At 42.5% G+C, this 21,378-nt stretch overlaps 1 long non-coding RNA gene and 1 pseudogene across 1 annotated transcript in view; one reads left to right on the top strand and one right to left on the bottom strand.

The window, feature by feature from the left end:
• Window positions 1-21,378, bottom strand: part of LOC147580694 (uncharacterized) — a 442,720-nt gene that overhangs the window by 354,894 nt on the left and 66,448 nt on the right. The window lies entirely within an intron of this gene.
• LOC112853570 (nuclear transport factor 2 pseudogene) lies at window positions 14,027-14,450 on the top strand (annotated as a pseudogene).

Genomic DNA, 21,378 nt, shown 5'->3' with positions numbered 1-21,378 from the left:
CTTCCTCACTCACACTGTCTCTCTCTCTCTCTCTCAAAAATAAACATTAAAAATTTTTTAAAAATATGGTGGAGTCGTACTACACTTCTACAAAAAGTACGGGAACCAAACACCAGTTCAATCGCCAGGAAATTCGAGGAGGCTGTCCTTGCACTGTGACAAGTGGAGAGAGGCAGCCCCCATTCTCCCAGGGGGCCCACAGACTGAAGATGCTTCAAAGCAAACTCCCCAAACTCTGTCTTACAGGGTAATGCCTTTTAAAGGAGACAAAAGTCACCCCCTCCCCCTCTGCTCTTTATACCTTTTTACAGTATTTTGGAAACAGCACGGGAAGTGACTTGTAGCTGAAAAGCCATTTGCAGCATCACTGAGCCACTAATGGCAGCCCCCTCCCAGCAGGCTTATTTGTAAAAATACGACTTTCCGTTAACCTGGTGAGCTGCATGCTTCCAATAACATCCGGCAGTCCAGAGCCGATTGTGAATATACCCCAGGTTCCAAGTGGATCATGGAACTAAATCATCTCTTATTCCAGCCTGCTCATTTTGAACCGACTCATTTTACAGTGTGGTTAGCATAGCCTTTCCAGTTAAGGATGATTGCCCAAAGCACTTAGGGCAATGTTGTCTTAGCACAGCATCTAGAGTGAGGCAGTTGACACAAATTGCATCGTATGCTGCTTGAGATTTAATGTTGTTACTGCCAGGAGAATATTTTTGCAAAGGTTACTGATGTATAACAAAATAAAACATGCACCAACACCAAACCCTCAATCAGACTTCTTCTTTACTCTGAGATTCCAATTATATCACTTTTCTTAAATGGAGGCTATTAACCAAGAAGACAGTCAACAAAAATCTGTATTTCTCAATTAATATCAAAAGCCTTTGGTATAATAACCACATGACAGAAAATACTGTCCATTGTACAAATCCTTTGTTTCCAAAATAAATGCAACGGCTGCTTCTAAGATTTCACACCGTAAGTGCTACATGTTTACTTTAACCTTCTCACTCTATGCTAAACCTTGCAACATTTCATTTCTGTATTCTGTATTGAAGGAAAAGAAGGATAACGTAAGAAAGTCACTAGAAATATATGGAGGATATACCAGGTACACTGTAAAATGATCTCTGAGTAACAGAACATCCTTCTTTCATTTCCCGGAAGCATATTGTGCCAGAGGTCATAAACTTTAAAACTGCCCAATTAGATTTTATACCAAGCAATACAATTTAGCCTTCTGTGGATCCATGAACTCTGGCTCCCCATGAATTAAATGGGCCCACAAATCACTACACACAAGATAACTTGCACAGCGTGTATATATGCCTATTAATTATTTCTCCAACGCTAATATAATTAAGAACTGGCCCTAATACGTTGGGTCCTTATTTTAATTGTTCTACATCCTGTAATAATTTCAAAGAAAGCTTTTTCTGTGCTAACCTGGCTTCATGATCAGAATTCTCCATTTCTCTGATTTCCATTTTAATTGGCCTGCTCTTAACAGGTCTAATTTTACATTTAGCTATAGTTAGGTGTGGCTTTGGTCAGAGATATTTTTTCCTCTTCTATAAAGATCTACCTATTCACTGTTCGTCTCAGTGGGTACATGGGAAGGACAGAAATAAAAACAGATACAACTAAGAATAAATAGATTGCATTTGTTCTCATAAACTATCAGCATTGGTATGTTGGTTACCCATCATCTATAGCCATTTAATCGCACTGCTGGATATAACATAATAGTCTTCCAAAACTGGTAAGAGGATCAGAAAGGCAATGTCCCAAACATCTTAGGTCTTTCTTCGAGGTCTGGGGTCATCAAGATTATCATGTCTTCCATGTACCATGGCCATCCTTCAGGTGAGGGATAACCACAAAAAGAAAACTATGCCACAGGGCACTTGGGTGGCTCAGTCAGGTAAGTGACCGACTACTGACATCAGCTCACAGTTCATGAGTTCAAGCCTCACATCGGGTTCTGCACTGACAGCTCAGAGCCCGCGTGGGATTCTCTCTCTCCCTCTCTCTCTGCCCCTCCTCTGCACTCTCTCTCTCTCTCTCTCTCTCTCTCAAAATAAATAAACATTAAAACAGATTTAAGAAAAGAAAAATATGCCACTAGAAAGGGAAATTTTCTCATCTCCAAACCATTTACTTGCTTTGAAGGAAAAAGCCTCCAAAACTTCCAGATGAGTGGGCTTAAATGGATCAGCAGGCATGTTCTGTTGAGATATAACCTCTCCAAAGTTGGAAAACTATTCAATTTAACCTAAATCACTGAAGCCTCTAAAGTAACCTAAGCATACAAATACTCCTCTGGGAAGGTAAGTGTTTCCAATTCAAATTTCAGCCTTAAAAAGAATATAGACAAATGTAAAAGAAAAAAACCTGAAAATTGGGAAATGAATCCACAGAAATTTTTATAAGATGATTATTCTGGTATTAAATAAATAAGGGTAATTCTGGAACCAGTCTGATACTTTCTTTAAATCTTATTTTCAAATCTTTCAAGATAACATTATGAAACATTTTTAAAAGAGCTAAAAAAAAAAAAAAAAAAAAAAAAACCTTAGAGAGGGGTGAAATAGACAGGATTATGTATGTGTGATTATATGAAACCAGAAACTCAACATGAATATTCAAGGTGATCCTGTGAAACTTAAAGGAAAGGTATAAATACATACTACAAAGTTGGTGAACCTGAAGACATTATACCACGTGAAAGAAGTCAGTCACAAAAGACAACACTTTAGGTAACTCCATCTGTAGAAAAGTCCGGAAGAGACAAAGGCATAGGGATATAAAGTGAACCAGTGTTGCAGGAGCTGGGGTGGGTGGTGGGATGGCAATGAGGAGTAACTGTGAACACGAACAGGGCTCCTCCTCGGCGTGATGAAAACATTCTGAAATTGATGACAGTGGGGGGTGCACAACTCTGCAAATACACTAGGCCGTTGAAGGCACACCTAAAATGGGCAAAGTGCACAGTACATAGAATATGTCAGTGAAGCTGTGATATAAAAAACAACACACAAAAGTCAGCATGCTAATGTCCACATAAATAAGGATAAAAATCACCTTGTATCAGGACTCTTAATAATAATGGCCAGTGAATTTTCTCCTGAAACATTCCTAGATTAGTCACACAGATCAGAATTACCAACATTCAGAATGTGTTTTGTTTTGTTTTTAAGAGAGGTGAACATCTTATGCACCGTCTCAAGAAATGTTGAGGTTTGAAGAGTAGGAACAATCACGTATATCATGGGGGCAAATTCCTCCCTATTCCACGGAAAAGGGCTACGGATCCATTGCCACAAAGGGAGAAGGGCTACTCAGCATCCATGCTGGACAGATTATCCACCTGATCCATCCATCCGCTTCAATGGACCAAACCACTAGACTACTGGTCGCCTCTCTGGCTGGCTCTCTGACCCTCAATACCAATTTGTTGTAGGTCCTCAGACACTTACAGTGTACCCACGTATCCTAACAACTGTTGTGTGGACATCCCTCTGCCCATCTCACTGGTTTTATTTTTATTTTTATTTTTCTTAATTTATCTAGAGAGAGAGAGCGCGCGCGTGGGAGAGGGGCAGAGGCAGGGAGAGAGTGAGAATCCCAAGCAGGCTCCACACAGCACAGAGCCCGGTGTGGGACTCAAATTCACAAATTGCAAGATCACAGCCTGAGCCGAAACCAAGAGTCTGATGCTCAATGGACCAAGCCACCCAGGCACCCCTCACGTGTTTATAAAAACAAAGATTTACAACTCCACACCCAACTGAAATAAAGCTCAGGAACTCGAAGTGACCAATTTTTCACTTATGGCAAAGAAGTGTCTCTAAAACTATAAAACGAAATTAAATAAAACACTCGTGAACAGAGCCGGGAGTTGGTTTTACCAGCAGGCCCTCAACCCAACGTAGGCCACAGTGACAAGAAAGAACTCACAGAAGCCAGTTTCATTCCTCCTGACAAATTCTGCAGGCATCACCCATTTCACATGCAAGCTCAGGAAGCCAGGCCACAGAGGGTCTGAGCAATGAATTTACAGTTTTATGAAACTAGAAATTAAAGCTCCTATCTCAACCTTACTTAACAAAAATGACAATTTTTAAGGCATTCAGATCATGCCTACATGTTTACCAATACTTTCATTTTGGGGGTGAATTTATATAAATCCAATAGTGGATTTAAAAATACATGAAGAGGGGCACCTGGGTGGCTCAGTCAGTTGGGCGTCCGACTTTGGCTCAGGTCATGAGCTCACACACCGTGAGTTGGAGCCCTGCGTCTGAGAGCTCGGAGCCTGGAGCCTGCTTTGGATTCTGTGTCTCCCTCTCTCTCCGCCCCTCCCCCACTCATGCTCACTCTCTCTGTCAAAAATAAATAAACATTAAAAAAAATTTTTTTAAATACATGAAGAGGCAGATGAGATGAATAGACAATAGATAGATGGATGATACAGAAAGAAAGAAAGAAAGAAAGAAAGAAAGAAAGAAAGAAAGAAAGAAAGAAAGAAAGAAAGAAAAAGAAGGAGAGAGAGACTTGGAAAAAAGCACATTCAGGGTGAACTGCAAGATCAGTTGAAAGTCAACTATCCAAACCCAGGGCTGCTCATGCCTCTGACTCTTGAGGAGAAGAGATATGTGTCAAAGACCATACATGTCAAATATACTAGGGCCCATCAAACCTCTCTTAGCAATCAGGGAATATTCACCGGTGACTTAGACTAAGTCACTTGTCTGGTGATCCTGGCAGCAAATGTCAGAAAATGTTGCCCTTCACTTTATCTGTCACTGACACTTGACCAGAGTGCTTTTCTTTCTTCACCAGAGAAAAGAGAAAGTCAACTTAGTGGAGGAGGTATGGCTGTCAGGGCGATGACGGGAAATGCACACACGTTTTGAAAATGATGGAGTGTCCCCACTGAGTCCATACTGTTCAGAACATTTGGGACAGTTGATTATTACCCTAGCATGATTCACAGAGAGCTCACTTCTTCTGCTGGCATGGAAACAAGAGGAAAGGCTAAGGCAGCCCATCCAGGAGAGATATATCTGGCACTGCCCACACAGGGGCCTCGCTGATGTCTGGGAGAGCATCCCTTCATGCCCTTGGCCTGAAAGATGCAACTAGCAAGCTTTTTGTAGAGGAAAGAGAGCACGAGTTTTGACCGTCATCGAGTTGGGTTAATTGTTGCAGCTGTCCCCGTGGTATGGAGTGGGGACAGAACAGAGATTCCACCCCACTCCAATGCAGTCTTTGGGAATTTTGGAAGATGGGGAAAATATGTAGAGGATGCGTGATTTTCCATGGAGAAAGACAGGGTCAATGCCCACATATCCTGAATTGTATTTCCCCCAGCAAACATCAGTGTCAAATAAGTAGCAGAGAGAGCATTTGCCACTGGAGCTCAGAGAGTGCATGGCCTGGTGGGAGCAAGAGCAGGAAGTATCACGTAGTCTTGAAGGCTGTGAAAGCTTCCGTTAGATAAACAAGCGTACCCCAGTCGGTAGGCACAAGCTGAGCAAAATGTGCACCTGGAAAAGAACGAGCCGATCGGTCTGGCCCCACAAGAGAGGCTGTGTTCTCAGACTACACTTTGTCCTCTTAGCTGGAAGGAAGAGAGGCAGGAGGAGGAAAGTGAGGGAACACATAAGACGCTGGTGTTCGGGATTAGCAATGGAGTGTGCTCACTCTGAGACCAGCAGTAATGGCGCCACGTCCCTGTAATGCACTCAAGCCAGGAGCATCCTTTCTGTAAGAGACCCCTTCGGGTCATACATTGCAGAAAGCCACCCATGACCACACACCCTGCCTGCCACGTCTCTGGGCATTCTGAAAAGGACATAAAAGACTTAGCTGAAAAAAAGCTACAATTATTCCAGACATTTTAGAACACACCTCTGCCACATTCAGAATGTCCCATCATAGGCTTTAACGTGTGAACTCCTATAGGAGAAAGTCTAGACTGAAGTCTCCTCTTGAAATGAAAGCTTACCTGTATCCAACTTTACCTCAGATTGAAACAGACTTTGGCAACTAATTGGAAGGTCTTCCTCTTACCCGAGCGAAAAGTATCAGTAACTCCTTTTGGCTTTACGCTGGTTAATTTTTGATTATGAAGTGAAATTTGGAAATATGGATTTTGTTGTTGTTGTTAAGAGGCTAGGAGGAAATGTGTCGCTCAGGCAAGCTCTAGGTGCAAGCTTATTAATGATATATTTTCTTCTTTATACTTATCTGCATTCTCCAGTTTTCCTTTAAAAGGCCCATGTTGGCTCTGGGCTGATGGCTCAGAGCCTGGAGCCTGTTTCCGATTCTGTGTCTCCCTCTCTCTCTGCCCCTCCCCCGTTCATGCTCTGTCTCTCTCTGTCCCAAAAATAAATAAATGTTGAAAAAAAAAAAAAAAAGAAGGGCGCCTGGGTGGCGCAGTCGGTTAAGCGTCCGACTTCAGCCAGGTCACGATCTCGCGGTCCGTGAGTTTGAGCCCCGCGTCGGGCTCTGGGCTGATGGCTCAGAGCCTGGAGCCTGTTTCCGATTCTGTGTCTCCCTCTCTCTCTGCCCCTCCCCCATTCATGCTCTGTCTCTCTCTGTCCCAAAAATAAATAAACGTTGAAAAAAAAAAAAAAAAAACAATTTAAAAGGCCCATGTTATAGGGCACCTAGATGGCTCAGTCAGTTAAGCGTCCGACTTCAGCTCAGGTCATGATCTCACAGTTCATGTGTTCGAGCCCGCGTCGGACTCTGTGCTGACAGCCCAGAGTCGGGAGCCAGCTTGAGATTCTGTGACTCTCTCTCTCTCTCTCTCTCTCTCTCTCTCTCTGCCCCTCCCCCACTCAGGCTCTGTCTCTCTCTCAAAAAATAAATAGACATAAAAAAATTTTTTTAATAAAAGGCACGTTTTTATATTCAGAAAAAAATGTCAAAAAAAAGAAAAAGAAAGAATATTACCATTAATCTTTAAGTTGGCAAAGCAATGAAAATAAAACAAAGCCAAAATGCCTACATGTTACCAGCGATTGGTTTCAACAAGAAAGTGAGTGACACCTTCTTCTTTCAACTCTTCTGTATTCTTCAAATTTTCTACCAAGAGTAAGTATTTTTAATTAATAAATAATTTGAGGAACAAAGAAAAATTGGAAAGAAAATGTTGCCTTATTTAGTTTTTAATTGCCTGGAAGTTTAAATGACAGTAATTATTTAACTGGAAGAAAGCTGAGTGGGCAGGTCCCACAAAGCTCACCGGAGATCGAGATAAGGACTCACCAAGAGTGTGCAGCAGAAGGCTTCCAAAAGCCTGGTCTCCAACATATCAGTTCTTTTCGAAAAGAGCATCCACACCAACCTGCTAGTGTCTCTCACATTGTTGCTGTTAAATCATTTCTTCAGCTTCTAGAATACCAATGTCCTTGGGAAGGGGACTAGCAGCCAGAAGCAAATCAGACAAGTCGAAGGTGCCATGAAGAGAACGCAGACCTGGAGCGCCTGGGTGGCTCTGTCGATCAAGTGTCCAACTCTTGACTTCGGCTCAGTCATGATCGCGCAGAACCTGCTTGGGATTCTGTCTCCCTCTCTCTCTGCCCCTCCCCTGCTCGCTCACTCTCTTTCTCTCTCTCTCTCTCTCTCTCTCTCTCCCTCTCTCTTAAATAGAGAGAGGGAGAGAGAGAGAGAGAGAGAACACAGACCTGAACCCAGGCTCCAGCGTCAAGGTTTTCTCTAAGTAGCAGTGAAATCTTGCACACCATCTTTAACTTCTTTTGCAATTGATTCTCTTTTCTATAAAATGAAGGGGTGGACTTAGAACCCCTGGTGAGTCTTCCTGGATCTAAATTCTGTTAGCGCAACTTAGCTTAGATGGCTGTCACCTTGAAAAACAAAGACCAGTGCTGAGGGCACAGAGAGAAAGATGGGTATGTGTTCAAGGCAGACATGGAGGGAAAAGGAAAAATCCAGGAACCAGGGATATTTCTGAGGCGCCCGGTCAGCACAAGAGAACTAGCCACAACCACATGCCCCAAAGGAGATCATCTCCGCAAAGAAAAACTCTATTCACTGAACACATTTTTTTTTTTTTTCTGAGCGGGTCTTAATTGTGAGTCAAGAGCCTCAGTTTAATTTTTAATGTCAAGACACCATAATATTATATGAGGTTTTTATTTAATTATCTTCTAACATTTATGTATTTTGAGAGACAGAGAGAACGAGTGAGCGCAAGCATGAGTGGGGCAAGAACAGAGAAAGAGGGAGAAAGAGAATCCCACTGCACTGACCGCAAAGAACCCAATGCAGGGCTTGAACTCACAAACTGTGAGATCATGACCTGAGCCGAAATCAAGAGTCAGACACTTAACTGACTGAGCCGCCCAGGCTCCCCTATATGAGGTGTTTTTAAGTGACTTATTTTCTGGAGGAACTGCTGACAGTGCTCACTCTATCGGGATCCCTATAAAGCGGAGGTATTAAAACTTGGGTGGCCACGCTCCCGGATGCTTACACGAGTGAGATCCCAGCTCCCTTTCAGCTGATTGACAGAAGACAGTAATGCGGGGTTCTTTCTGCTCGTGAATTCATCAGAAATGAGAGTGAGTGGAAAACACACACATACATAGTAGGCTTTTCTGTGGGCAGAAAGGAAGGGTTTATTTATTCTCCTCTGTAGGAAACAAAGAGATTTATTAATGAGGAAGGAGAAAGGCAGTACCAGTTTAAAGAGAAATGAATCAAGGACAGGAGGAAAAAAAAAAAAAAAAAACAAGTGTTTCCCTAGCAAATGACCTTATTATTTTAGAAGAAAAATATGTTCATGTTTTGAATGCATTTTATGCTGCTACACAATTATCTTCCTAGAGAACCGATTCAGATCACATTAAATGCATCAGCATGGCATAAAATAAATCCTGCAGCTTTTAGTGATGGACCACTCTCTCTCTTAAATTTCTGCCCTGCCACTCACTGCATGAATGGCCACAAGTTAAGCCCAACAATGAAAGCTGATCTTGTTCCTAAAATTTAAAAATTTGCTTTTACCAAGCCCTCCTTTTCATCATCAAGTTTCTGACCCTGATTCATCACAGCCCCACTGGCTAGACTTCTCCCCAACTAGACGAACTGAATTGTAAAAGTTGCTCAGTAGAAACTGAAAGCCTAAAATAAATGGGGATGATTCATTCTGAAGCCCTTTGCTATTTTCAGGCTTTTGGACAGAATCGCTGGCGTTCAGAAGTCATAAATGAGCCTGACTTTACACCATGATTTGTTAACTCAGAGAGGTCCACAGCCAAGTCTCAGACTGGATTCATGTGGAGGTCAATGATGCAAAGGTGATGAAGAGGGAAAAGTTTGCCATATCACTTTTAAAGTTTTATAAGTCAATCTATCATGCGTTTTTTGACATAGGTAGCCCAGCAATATTCTTAAAGGAATCCCAAAGCAGATGGCTAAGACTAATAGAATCAGTAACTCATATGGCTGGAAATCTTTAATTTTTTTAATTAAAAAAAAAAAAAAAGCAAGCAACCATTCCTCTGGAGTACCTGACCAGTTTGACTTTAAGCTACAAAGTCACAGGCAATCTCTAAAAGGTAAACAACTGACGACCGACCATTTACAGGATATACTTTGAGTAGTTTTTCTAGCAGTGTTGGTGAATTGAGAGTCTTCCGTCTGCACTGTCTTTACTGTCTTCCCCTGCCCAAGCTAAATACTTGTGAGATGGTCCAACAATGGCCAGTGTAAGGTGGTAGGCACCATCATCTGATTGACAGAAGCACCAATCCAAGAGCATGGCGTGTCAGACCATAGATGTGATTCTAAGCCCTCAGTGATTCATCAAGGTACCCCAAACCTGTAAGCTCAAACCTCAAATTTCACTCTTTAAATGCTAGACTATGCCAATGGAACAGCCATCAGAAGAGAACAGTGCTGGGGAAAAAAAAATTTTTAACTTTTCCTTTCTCAAGCTATCTCTGGTTTTTGGAAGTGTACCCAAAATACACCAGGAACCAAAACCTAGGTTGAACTCCTCAATGTTAATCACAGCATGTGCAGCTAATACCTACAGATTGCCTACATGTGCCAGATACTCTTCCTAATGGCTTGTGTGCATTAACTCATTTAACCCAAGCCAACTACATCTGTCTTATTTCAACCAGAATCTAGTAGTAGGGCGACTGTCAAGAGAAGTAGATAAAAGGATCCCAACTCGGGGCTTTGGCCTTTAAAGGGCCTTAGACTGTTCCTCTCCCAGCCATGTCCCACCCCACATAGGCTACTGGATCCAAGAACCAAGAAAATATGCCCACCTGGAGCCCACACTCCCTGTCTAGACCACACCCTGGGTCCCAAGATTATAGACTCTGCCCAGGCAGCACGGAGCCTGCTTCCCAAACCAGAACTTCCTCTTCCCTGGGAGCTGAAAGGTGTCGAATGGATGGGCTGAAATAGATGTAAAGACATTAATTATTTAATTGATCCATTAGTACACAAATCCTAGTACATGGGTTTTCTGGAATCTCTTCTGATTATCAGAATTTATTTATACCTCCTTGTTCTACATCTGTTTCCTGGAAAGGTGAAAGGGTTAGTTACCTGGACACAGGTAACCAGGTTAGAACCTGGACACAGGTTTGTGACGGTGGGCACTTTCTTTGACAAGGGTAGAAAAAGAGTCTAAATTCTCACACATGTGGCTTCTTTCAGAAAAACATTCCTCTTCCACTAACATTTAATTCTGATTTTAAATACACACACACACACACACACACACACACACACACACACACCCAGCATTTTCAGTTCCCAGGTAGAATAATTAACCAAATATCCAAATACCTTTCCATTCTTTGGCCTCCTGCGACAGATGCAATATTTTATGTCTTAGTTATTTAAGCCAGGATCCTTCCTGGTTGTTTTATGACTTAGTGACAATGATTGCATCATGTGCAGAGACTATGCCAGCCCAGTGTGGCACACACTTTGCTATGACACCCTGAATATAGGAAGAATCAATGGAATGTTTGCTGGATGCAAAACCCACTCCTAGGCTGTGACTGTGAAGCAGGAAGCTTTTCCAAGAAACCATATAAAATCATTACTGGGGGCGACTGTGTCTCATACAGCCAGACTGCATGTCTGCTTTTCAATCTGTAGACTTCAAATAGATCCAACACCTCCCTTCTTCCTCATCCGAGGAAACCTCGGAGGCCAGCACCCACTGTTTACACTCATTACCGGGACAGGCAGCAGCAATCTAGGGGGACAAAATGCCGGAAGACTCTCATGTAACTAACTGTACTCAAATATAAAAATGGGATTTTTTTTTCTCTTTCTGAAATCTGCTTCAAACCTTGCAGGCCACCAGCTACTTTCTATGAGCACCAGCTGAGGCCCAGATCTGAGCACAACCCCATCTCAAGTTGCTGGGTTGACCGTCCAAGCATGTTTTTGAGCTGGGCTTCTCAACAGACAATGACTGTACAGCCCAGAGGACGTTTGGCAATGCCTGGGGGCATTTTTGCTCGTCACAGCCCAGGAAAGAAGGAAAGGATGATACTGTTCTCTAGTAAAGAGTGGGCAATGCGTGCAAGAGCTGGTGACAACAATGACCCGTCCATCCCCACATGCCGATAGTCCCAACGCTGAGAATCCTGTCTTAGAGGAACAAAGATAAGACAAAAAATGCTGCTCACATTGAAATTTAAATGGTTTCCCCTCTCGGGCGTCACTACCCGCACACAGCAAGAAACACTTAGATTGTTTATTGCGTCAGGCTGGGACCACAGAAATTAAACTTGTGGGTGGTACAGAACCAAGTATAATTCTGTGTTGCTGTAGAACACCCTTCCCCATGAAGATCAAAACGCTTTTCAGAAACAGTTATTCCCCTGGGAGACAGAGCTGGGCATTAGAGGGATCCTCATTTCACAGATGAGAAAACAGGAATCTAAAACAGGTTGTCATTTGCTCAAGGTTATTCAATGAATCGGGTTTAGAGCTAGGGAAACCAGGAAAGGCCAGACATTGGAGAGAAGAATCCTGAAAGAATGTAAAAGGACAGAAACATGCTCTCAGCTGGACACCGTCTTAGTGACACACATCTTTTCCACATCCTGAACCCCTGATGTCAAGAAAAGCAGGGTTTTCCGTGATGGGCAGCTTGTGGTTCTCCCCAGAACCAGCAGCCCCAGAAAAGCCCCATGCCTCCTCCCTGCCAGCAAGAGCCCTCACCTGACAAACCCAATCCCCAGGGCTATTCTCCAGATGTTTATACTGTCAAATGATTTAATGGTCTGCAGAAATGAGTTGGTCTGTTCGTTAAAATAGTCATCATAATGAAAAAGACGGACGACATCTGCCCTTATCCTCTGTCAGTCTGTCACATCTATGTACCTCCTTCCTATCAATCACCATAGTATGCATTATGTAAATACCAAAGATGAAATGTCAGCCTATGTATCTAATTGTCCCTGTGTGCCATATGGGAATATGACTGGTGGACCCTGCTGTTCCCCTTTACAGCCAGCATTAATTGGCATCTTTGTTATCTAGCCATGGAGATTCTGATCGGAATGGTTTTAGGCCCCAGTAACCCTTTCAATGGGAGACATGATTCAGGCTGATTCTTACCCAAAGAAAAAAAATGCAGAGAAATCTCGGAAACTTTATCATCCTACTAATATTTGATCAAAAATGTACAGAGTCATTTGCTATATTTGTTGATAAGAGAGGAATCCAAAAAGCCTGGAGATGAACATTTCTGCATTTCCCCCCCCAAAAATGGGAGACCTGTAGAGAGAGGTGAAGTATGTTCACAGATAACTGGGGAAAACAAAATGGAAGGGTCATTTTCTCCCTCCAATTCCTGGGCTACTTTGCGGAACATGCATTTGTCCATCTTCAAGGACTGGATCATGAATGTCAGTGTAAGAACGGGCTTTAGAAGTCCTAGAAATGTAGAATTCTACTGGGCATGAATCCTATGTAAGATATCTCCAACAGCAAGACTTATGTCTCCGCTTTAATACTTTCAATGAAGAGGCATTCACAGCTTTGCAGGGTTCCACTTAGATGAAAGTAATTTAAAAGCATCAAAGAAGCAAATCCTGAAATGTCCTAGTGCACTCACCATAGTGTAGATGGTATTATCAAAAATTTTGTATTCATAAACACAACCTCCCTTGCCCAACTTTCTTAAAATGAAAATGATATTGAAGCTACCTTCAAGTCCCTATAGAAGTAAGCAATCTTCCTGTCTTATTTGCAAATATACACAGTACATAAATTATTTTCATCTCAGAGGACAAGGAAATTTGACATATTCCATGTTGGGAGAAAAGATCTCCCCTACCCCCAAATATGCTGTATCCTGTCCTACCCGAAGGGGGAAAAAAAAAAACTATGAATGCAATGGTAAGTGCTACGTTAATTACCAACACAGAGCTCAGTCCTGAAAATTCCAAAGTTTTAGTTGATTCCATGTTCAAAATGTTCCACATAAGGTCACCAGGAAAACCTGGCTGCATACAGTCTCGCAACTAATGAAATGAGATAAATAGCAAATGAGCCCACCAAAGGTATTTGCAATAAAGGTTTATCTTCTTACACAAGATAAACTGGAATCATTGTGTGTACAGCTGGAGGTTCTCTCCTGTTCCACTTACCCACAAGTGCAGACATGAAGAGTCATCTCTCTCTGTTCTGTATTTACTCTAAAGATTAGTGACAAGCTACCATGCTGCCCCTAGGGTTTTCGTCCTTGTTTATCTGAAAAAGTGCAAGGAGACTGCCACCATGGCCATGGAGCCAGCCCCTGGGAGACCCGAGGGTCTGTGAAGGCTGGAGCCCAGTGGGTGAAAGGTCAAGGTCACTTCTGCTCCTCAAAGGTCCTGGCCTCAGTCAGCCTGCAGACGACTGGAGTGAAGTAGGAAATGATGTATGTGTCAACAACCCTCTTGGAAGTCACAGGAGAAGCCATCCTGAAGGTCTCAATGAGGTCGGATGATATTCCAGAATGGGAGACAAGCCAATTTGGGAGCAGACCGGATCTGGCTTCATTCGAAATTATTACCAGTTAGTTGATAACAACAGACTCCAACTAGGCACAATTTGTATTGACACATCACGGGAAGGACAACAATTCCTAGGGAAAGATGCCATGTAGAGAAATTGTCTAGCCTCCGTTCCAGAAAACCCAGCACGGCATCGTGGCGCAAAACCATCATCCTGTGCCGGACAGCTGCATCATCAGCATGGTTGTGGGCCAGCTCAAGGTCGGTGGGGACCCCATTGTGGGGTTCCACCACACGTTCCTATTAAAGAACATCAACGATGCTTGGGTTTGCAGCAAAGGCATGATCAGGCTTGCCCTGCACAAGCTGACCTCCTCCCCCTCCCAGCCAGGCACTCTTGCTGTCTCCTCCCCCTCCCCTTCCTGACACTATTCGCATTCTGCAGATGCTCCAAATCCCATCCCTAAATGAGCCCTGCAGTGGGAGAGGGAGCCGGGCACACTACCCAGGTGTCGTGCGGGATGTCTGCATGCCAGACCAGGTGCATCTGCCAGAAGTTTGCGTTGTTCCAGTACATGCCTCGGAAAGACTTAAGTAATGCAAAGGTTTTCTTCTTCCTTTTTTTTTTTAATCTACTGACAAGTTGCTCTAGTAACCCAAAAAAGTGAAAGATAAAGCAGCTGCCTCATGGCCCAGATATTGATTCGTTCAGATGTTACAATGCCTCGTGATACAATAAAACCATGAAGATTTTCTTTAAAAAAACAAAAAGAGAAGAAGAAGGAAGGAAGAAAAGAAAGAAAGAAAAAGTACAAGCAATCCGTTAAGGTTAAAGAGACAACATTAAGGAATGTGGCTGTACAGTCGTACAGCCGGTGACTCTGGCCTGTGCTTAATCCAGGGCCTTGTTTAAAAGAGCTTTTCGATTTTAATTAAAATAAAATGGGCCCTGGAAGAAAACACGTCTCCTCCAGCAAGGATTGTATTCAGCTTGCTCTCTGTAATTTTGCCCATCACACTGCTGGCTGTTGCTTTTTGCACAGCTCTTAAATGGTGTCTAAATTGACCAGCTCTGTTGCCAAGGAAACGGACAGGACAATGCTAATAGAAGCTACTTAGGACACACTGTGAAAAGCTTAGAAATAAAATTGTTTGACATGAAAGGCACCGTGTCAGCAGCCAGGCAACTCTGTTAAAGGCTGCACTGAGCAGAAGGTGGTGCCTTGTCTCCCCCTACTCTTTCCTCTCAAAATCTCTCCTAGAAAATGAATTCTGTCCTAGGAGCTTGGATGGCTTTTCCTATCAGAATCACTTTGTTTCCCTGGCTCAAAGTACAGAAAAATCCTCATGTTGTGGTTCTGAAGCACCCAGCACAGACTTCAATTTCTACCCATGAAAATAGGCTGCTTCCCCCCACACTTTTCTTTCCACCAACCAAGTCCTTTCCCCTCATGAATAAATTGCAAATATTCTGAATTTTCTAAGATTGTTAATTAAAACCCACTTGATTTAAGCTGCTTCTCCCATTTTGCACTCACAAACCATAAATTATGGAGGAGGTCAAAGAATGAATGGCAATTTGACATGAAGAGGTTGATTTATTGCTTCAGAAGGAGTTTTATACCAGATGTGGCAGGAGTCATAAATTAAATGCTAAATGTTATGTACTATTATGCTTTCAGGAATATAAATGTGTCTAAAATGCTATGCAGGTGGAATGATAAAAATATGAATCTACTCTCCTGGCAATTTTAAAAGGCCCTTTAAAGCTGTCAAAAAGAAAGTAAGCTGAAAACAACCTAGATGAGCTCCTCAGATGCCTTTTACAGCACACCCATGCTTTATAAAAGTAACCCTTTCCTATGGAATGCAGGACATTGGCTTCTGTTGGTTTGGGTGGGGAGAAGAGAGAAAGAATTCTTTAATCTAAAAAAGAGAGAGAGAGAGAGAGAATGAGAAAGGAAAAAAAGAGATTCGGGGAGCTCTGTGCTGCTGAGGCATTAGGACATGCATCCAAATCAGCATTCCCCACTCACTCCTCTACACATGACCATAATTTAATTTATCAAACCTCATCAGAAAGCCAATCTGGATGGAACTTGCCTAACTTTACCTAGCAGCTGCAGGGGCTATAATTATTGGGCTTAAAATATAAAATATAGAATAGGCCAAGATTCAGATACATGAAAGCTTGGAGCTGCAAAGCCGCAGGAGAAAACTTCACCAGGGGGCAGGAGCTGTAAAGGGAAGGACTCGGTTTTGAGGGCCAGTCCATGCTGACCAGCAGCCAGGTGCTGGAACCAAAGGTAACGGCTGACCATCAACTCACGCCTGGGATGATGGTACTTGGGACACAAATGCGGACAAGGTGGCTCATCTGATCCCTGTTCCCCTTTTCCCAGAACTCTACCCACCCCTCTCTCCTAATTCCCCACCTCTCCGAGGTCTGAACACGCACTGTCTCAATTCAGTCAAGATTTCAACCTCCAGGTTTGAAAATCAAGCCCCTGTATTGTGGATACACTGGCCCCTCGGAGCGTATCCATGTAACCGCCTCTCCGACGTGCCAGTGTTACCCGCCAGGCTCCACAGAGGACACCCTGGCTGTCGTGGGAAACACGAGCCAGCTGCATTGGGCAAGAGGCACCTGTGCTGAAGAACACTCTGAAGGAAAGAAAAGGCCTTACAAGCATTTAGTGCTCTCAGGAAGGTAGCCAGATTTAGCAAATAAAAATATACGACACCTAATTAAATTAGAATTTCAGAAAAAAAAATGACTGATTTTTTTATGCAGATTCTGATTCCATAGGATAGAACCTGAGCATCTGCATTTTTACTGTTTATTTTTGAGACAGAGTGCAAGTGGGGGAGGAGCAGAGAAAGAGGGAGACAGAATCCCAAGCAGGCTCCGGGCTCCGAGCTGTCAGCACAGAGCCCGATGCAGGTATCAAACTCACGGACCATGAGATCATGACCTGAGCTGAAGTCAGATGCTTAACCAACTGAGCTACCCAGGTGCCCCAAAATAACTGATTTTTAGTATAAGTATATCCCAAGTACTGCATAGGATATACTTACACTTATACTAAAAAAAAAAAAAAGTGCCCATTGTTTACCTAATAGAAATTTAGCTGAGCGTATTGTTATTTTATCTGGCAACTCCAGTTCTGATGCAATATCATCTGGCAACTCTAGTTCCGAGGCCATACCAATTACTTTCATCATATCAGTAATAGTTGACAACATCCAAAGTCTCCACTCCGTGGCCATGATGCGGCCATCACACTAGTGTATGTCTTGTTTTCCGAACACACAGTACTTCTAGTAATTCCCACCACCAAATCAACAGGATCCTGACTCAGGAACAGTGTGGGGAAACTTAACCAGAAACTTAAGAAAAATGCTCCAAGAGTCCAGGAAGAAAAAGAAAATATACTTAGACCACAAAATTCCCAGACGGCTGTGACATTCTTCTGCCCCTGAACAACACAGCAGCGAATCACCAGACATGAAGAACACGACATAAGTGGGGCCAGGAAACACAGAGGCAGCCCCTCTCAGCCTGTGTCCTGGTGTATTTTCCCACCATCTCAAATAGAAGTCGTTATGATAGACCTTATTCAACCGAGACCTTTTTAGTGATCCCGAAAATAAAAGAGGGAAACATGCATATAATGCCATTTCACCAAGACCCAATAACAACCACTTACCAAGAGAAATCTCTGGAAACTAAGGAATGCTTGCAAACAACTTCACCAAATCTCATCCTTTCAGTATCCCATTAAGAAAAAGATAAACTAGGGGAGCCTGGGTGACTCAGTCAGATAAGCGTTCAACTTTGGCTCAGGTCTTGATCTTACAGTTCATGAGTTTGAGCCCCCCATGGGGCTCTCTGCTGTCACCACAGAGCCCGCTCCAGACCCTCTGTCCCCCCTCTCTCTTCCCCTCCCCAAATCATGCGTTCTCTCTCTCTCTCTCGCTCTCTCTCTCTGTCAAAAACAAATAAACATTTAGGAAAAGAAAATAAACTTCACTTTTTTTAAAAGGGTACAGCCATTCTTTTTTTCTGAAATTTTTTTAATGTTTTTATTTATTTTTGACATAGAGAGCATGAGCAGGGGAGGGACAGAGAGAGAGGGAGACACAGAATCTGAAGCAGGCTCCAGGCCCTGACCTGTCAGCACAGAGCCCAATGCGGGGCTCAAACTCATGAAAGGTGAGATCATGACCTGAGCCGAAATCTGATGCTTAGCTGACTGAGCCACCCAGGTGCCCCAAAATAAACTTCACTCTTAAAAGCTCTTCTCTGTTCCTCAATGTTTAACAAAGAACTTCCATATGACCTGGCAATTCTACTTTTGGGTAATGTACTCAAACAACAAAAGAAAAGAAAAGAAAAGAAAAGAAAAGAAAAGAAAAGAAAAGAAAAGAAAAGAAAAGAAAAGAAAAGAAAAGAAAAGAAAAGAAAAGAAAAGAAAAGAAAAGAAAAGAAAAGAAAAGAAAAGAAAAGAAAAGAAAAGAAAAGAAAAGAAAAGAAAAGAAAAGAAAAGAAAAGAAAAGAAAAGAAAAGAAAAGAAAAGAAAAGAAAAGAAAAGAAAAGAAAAGAAAAGAAAAGAAAAGAAAAGAAAAGAAAAGGAAACAGGAACTCAAATATGTGTACCCTAGCATTCACTCCAGCATTAACAACATCCAAGAGGTAGAATCAACTCAAGGCATCCATCAAGAGATGAACAGACAAACATTGAAAACATTATGTTAACTGAAAAACAGCCAGACACAAAAGGACAAGCGTATGACACCCCTTATATGAGGTATCTAGAACAGGCAGTTCATAGAAACAGAGAAGCAGAGGTTAACAGGGGCTGGGGGAAGGACAGTATGGGAAGTTTATTGCTCAATGGGTACAGGGTGTCTCTTTGAGATGATGAAATAGTTCTGGAAATAAGTAGTGGTGATGGTTGCCAAAAAAAAAAAGTTTTTTCTAATAAATTATTATTGCTTTTTTTTTTTAAAGTGTCTCTGCTTTTGGCTTCCTCGTCTCCTAAAACCCCTCTTCCTTTCTCTACCTCATATCACACTTAAGGGCTCTGGCCACGTCTGACCATCACCACAGCAACTGTGGCCTCCTGACTATCAAAACAGAACAAGACTGAGTTTTAACTCAACTATAACAGCCACATCACAAGCCTCCCTTTCCCACAGCCAAGACCTACCAACTGAAGCCAGAGGACATCCTTCCAGGGCTGCATGGCATCTGTTCTGTGAACTTGAGCATGTGGTCAATGTAAAGTGCCCATGAGCTGTCCCATTTGTACCTACACGTACCCTTGGCTGTGATGGCATCCCTTGCTCTCAACTGGATGTGCTAGGTTCCATTCCCCATGGTGACACGTTGCAGGGGAGCGTCTGTAACTGTTCCACCTATGAAGTAGGGCACTCGGGTCTAAGTCTGCTTTTTCTTGCAGTACTTCTTAAAACAAGGATGGTGCCATTCTGTTTTCTAGAAGCACTATTTCTGCATGACTTCTGGTGTGCAAATTCACTTCCAGAGAGAACAGACTTAATTCTCTCAATACCATTCCCAAAAGAAGCAGCACCAGATGCTACATCCTGGTCATACAGAACCTTCTTCTGTATGACCAGAGCCATTGTATAGTAATAACATTTTAGTTTTTTTAAAAAAATTAATGATAAATTCATGAATATGGAGCCAATAAAAATACTGAAAGGACTTTTTCTTGTTTCTCTTTCTAGATGTGTGTGTTTCTCAAGTGTTTTCAGCTGTTGGATCAAAGGAATGTTTCTCACACTTTTCCCCATCAATCTTAACCACAAAGCTATGTTTTCTTCCCCAACAAGAACTGATAGGTAATTTCATTGAACACTTCCATACAAAACTGAGTTGGGAAGCAATATTAGTGCTTTTATTCACTATACATATTCACTCCCTTACTGTCTTACTCTTAACCATTTAAGAGTAACCAGTTAAGATGAGCTGCATACATTTATTGATTGACTGGGGGTGGACAAGTACAAAATGTAACGTGTTATCTCTCCCACGGGGCATCTGTATTTTAAATTCTCACTAAAGAATGAATGATTAGTAGGGACTTATGTAACAAGTAGTAGGCACCCAATAAATAGTTCAGTTGCAATGGTGCATATATAAGACACTCCGTCTTAAAGACCCAGAAGCCTAGGAGAAAAAAGTAATAGACAGTGAAGCCAACAGGCACAGCTAGCTACTGCTCAGTTCAGTTGCATCCATGACACTGCCTCTTAATTTGAGTAAGAATGCCTAAGCCAAGCTTTCTCATTCATTCCTTGTTCCCCCATCTCTGTACCTAAGGGGCATTCTCGGATGCACAGCTGCCATCATATTTCTTCCATCTAACCCATTTACTGACCTCTTATAGGCAACTCCTAGTGGCTGCTAACAGCATGAACCAAACACGCCCATCCCCACAACTTCATAGTTTAATTGTACGTTACGGTTGCCACCGCCATCACCTTTGCAAATCCTGATGGTTGTCAGACTGCTTAGAACTTGGGGACAAGGACCTCTTTGGATGCAAAATTATACATGCTTGAAACCGTAAGCATATGTAGACTGTGTTGTTAGAACACAGAAAACCTGTTGGGAGAATTCTGGCGGGAGATAGTGAACACACACATTTAACAGTTCTTCCTGCCAGCTCATACTAAAACAACAGTAAGGGATTAAACATAATAATGATAAGTTCAAGTACAAGTGAAGAGAAGAAAACAGAAACAAAATGTTGGACAATGTAATGTAGAAAGAGGAGGTGTAACTCCTTTATTAGATCCAAGAAAATCTAAGCTGGGCCATCTTGCGTGCTTCACAATCCTAGGGCACTAATTGCATATGGTGCCATTCACACACAGACCACTCACATGGGTGCAATGCACAGCCTTTAGAACCATATGTGAGGCTCCAAAGTTAAATCCTAAATCAGCAGTGGGAAAAGCTGAGAATTAATCTGATTTCAACACAGAATCCTAAAAGAATAGGAATCAGTGGGACCAGGCAACTCTGGAAGCAGGGACAAAGACAGTGCTAAAAATACGAGGACAGCTGAAAATCAATTTAACAATTCATCCCTTTCACTGCTAGAAAGCTGGAGGTTTATCCTAAGGGAAAGGTAGAACAGAGGGTCTGGGGGCTGCATGGCACCAAACATAGCTAAGAATGGGGATACGATGCTCAGAGAGATTGTGTGAATGCGTACAGACTGAATGTTGAAATTCCCTGTCTTCTTTTCCAGCTCAGATCCCAGAATTCTGGCAGCTACTTCTGTACTCTCTAGGCAAGAAAGCACAAGAGCATTCTCTG

This window comes from Puma concolor, chromosome B2 (assembly GCF_028749965.1).
Source record: "Puma concolor isolate L17-30 chromosome B2, mPumCon1.1.hap2, whole genome shotgun sequence".
In the NCBI taxonomy this organism is placed as follows: domain Eukaryota; kingdom Metazoa; phylum Chordata; class Mammalia; order Carnivora; family Felidae; genus Puma; species Puma concolor.
The sequence above is the reverse complement of the archived record's forward strand: the minus strand, read 5'-3'. Positions and strand labels throughout refer to the sequence as shown.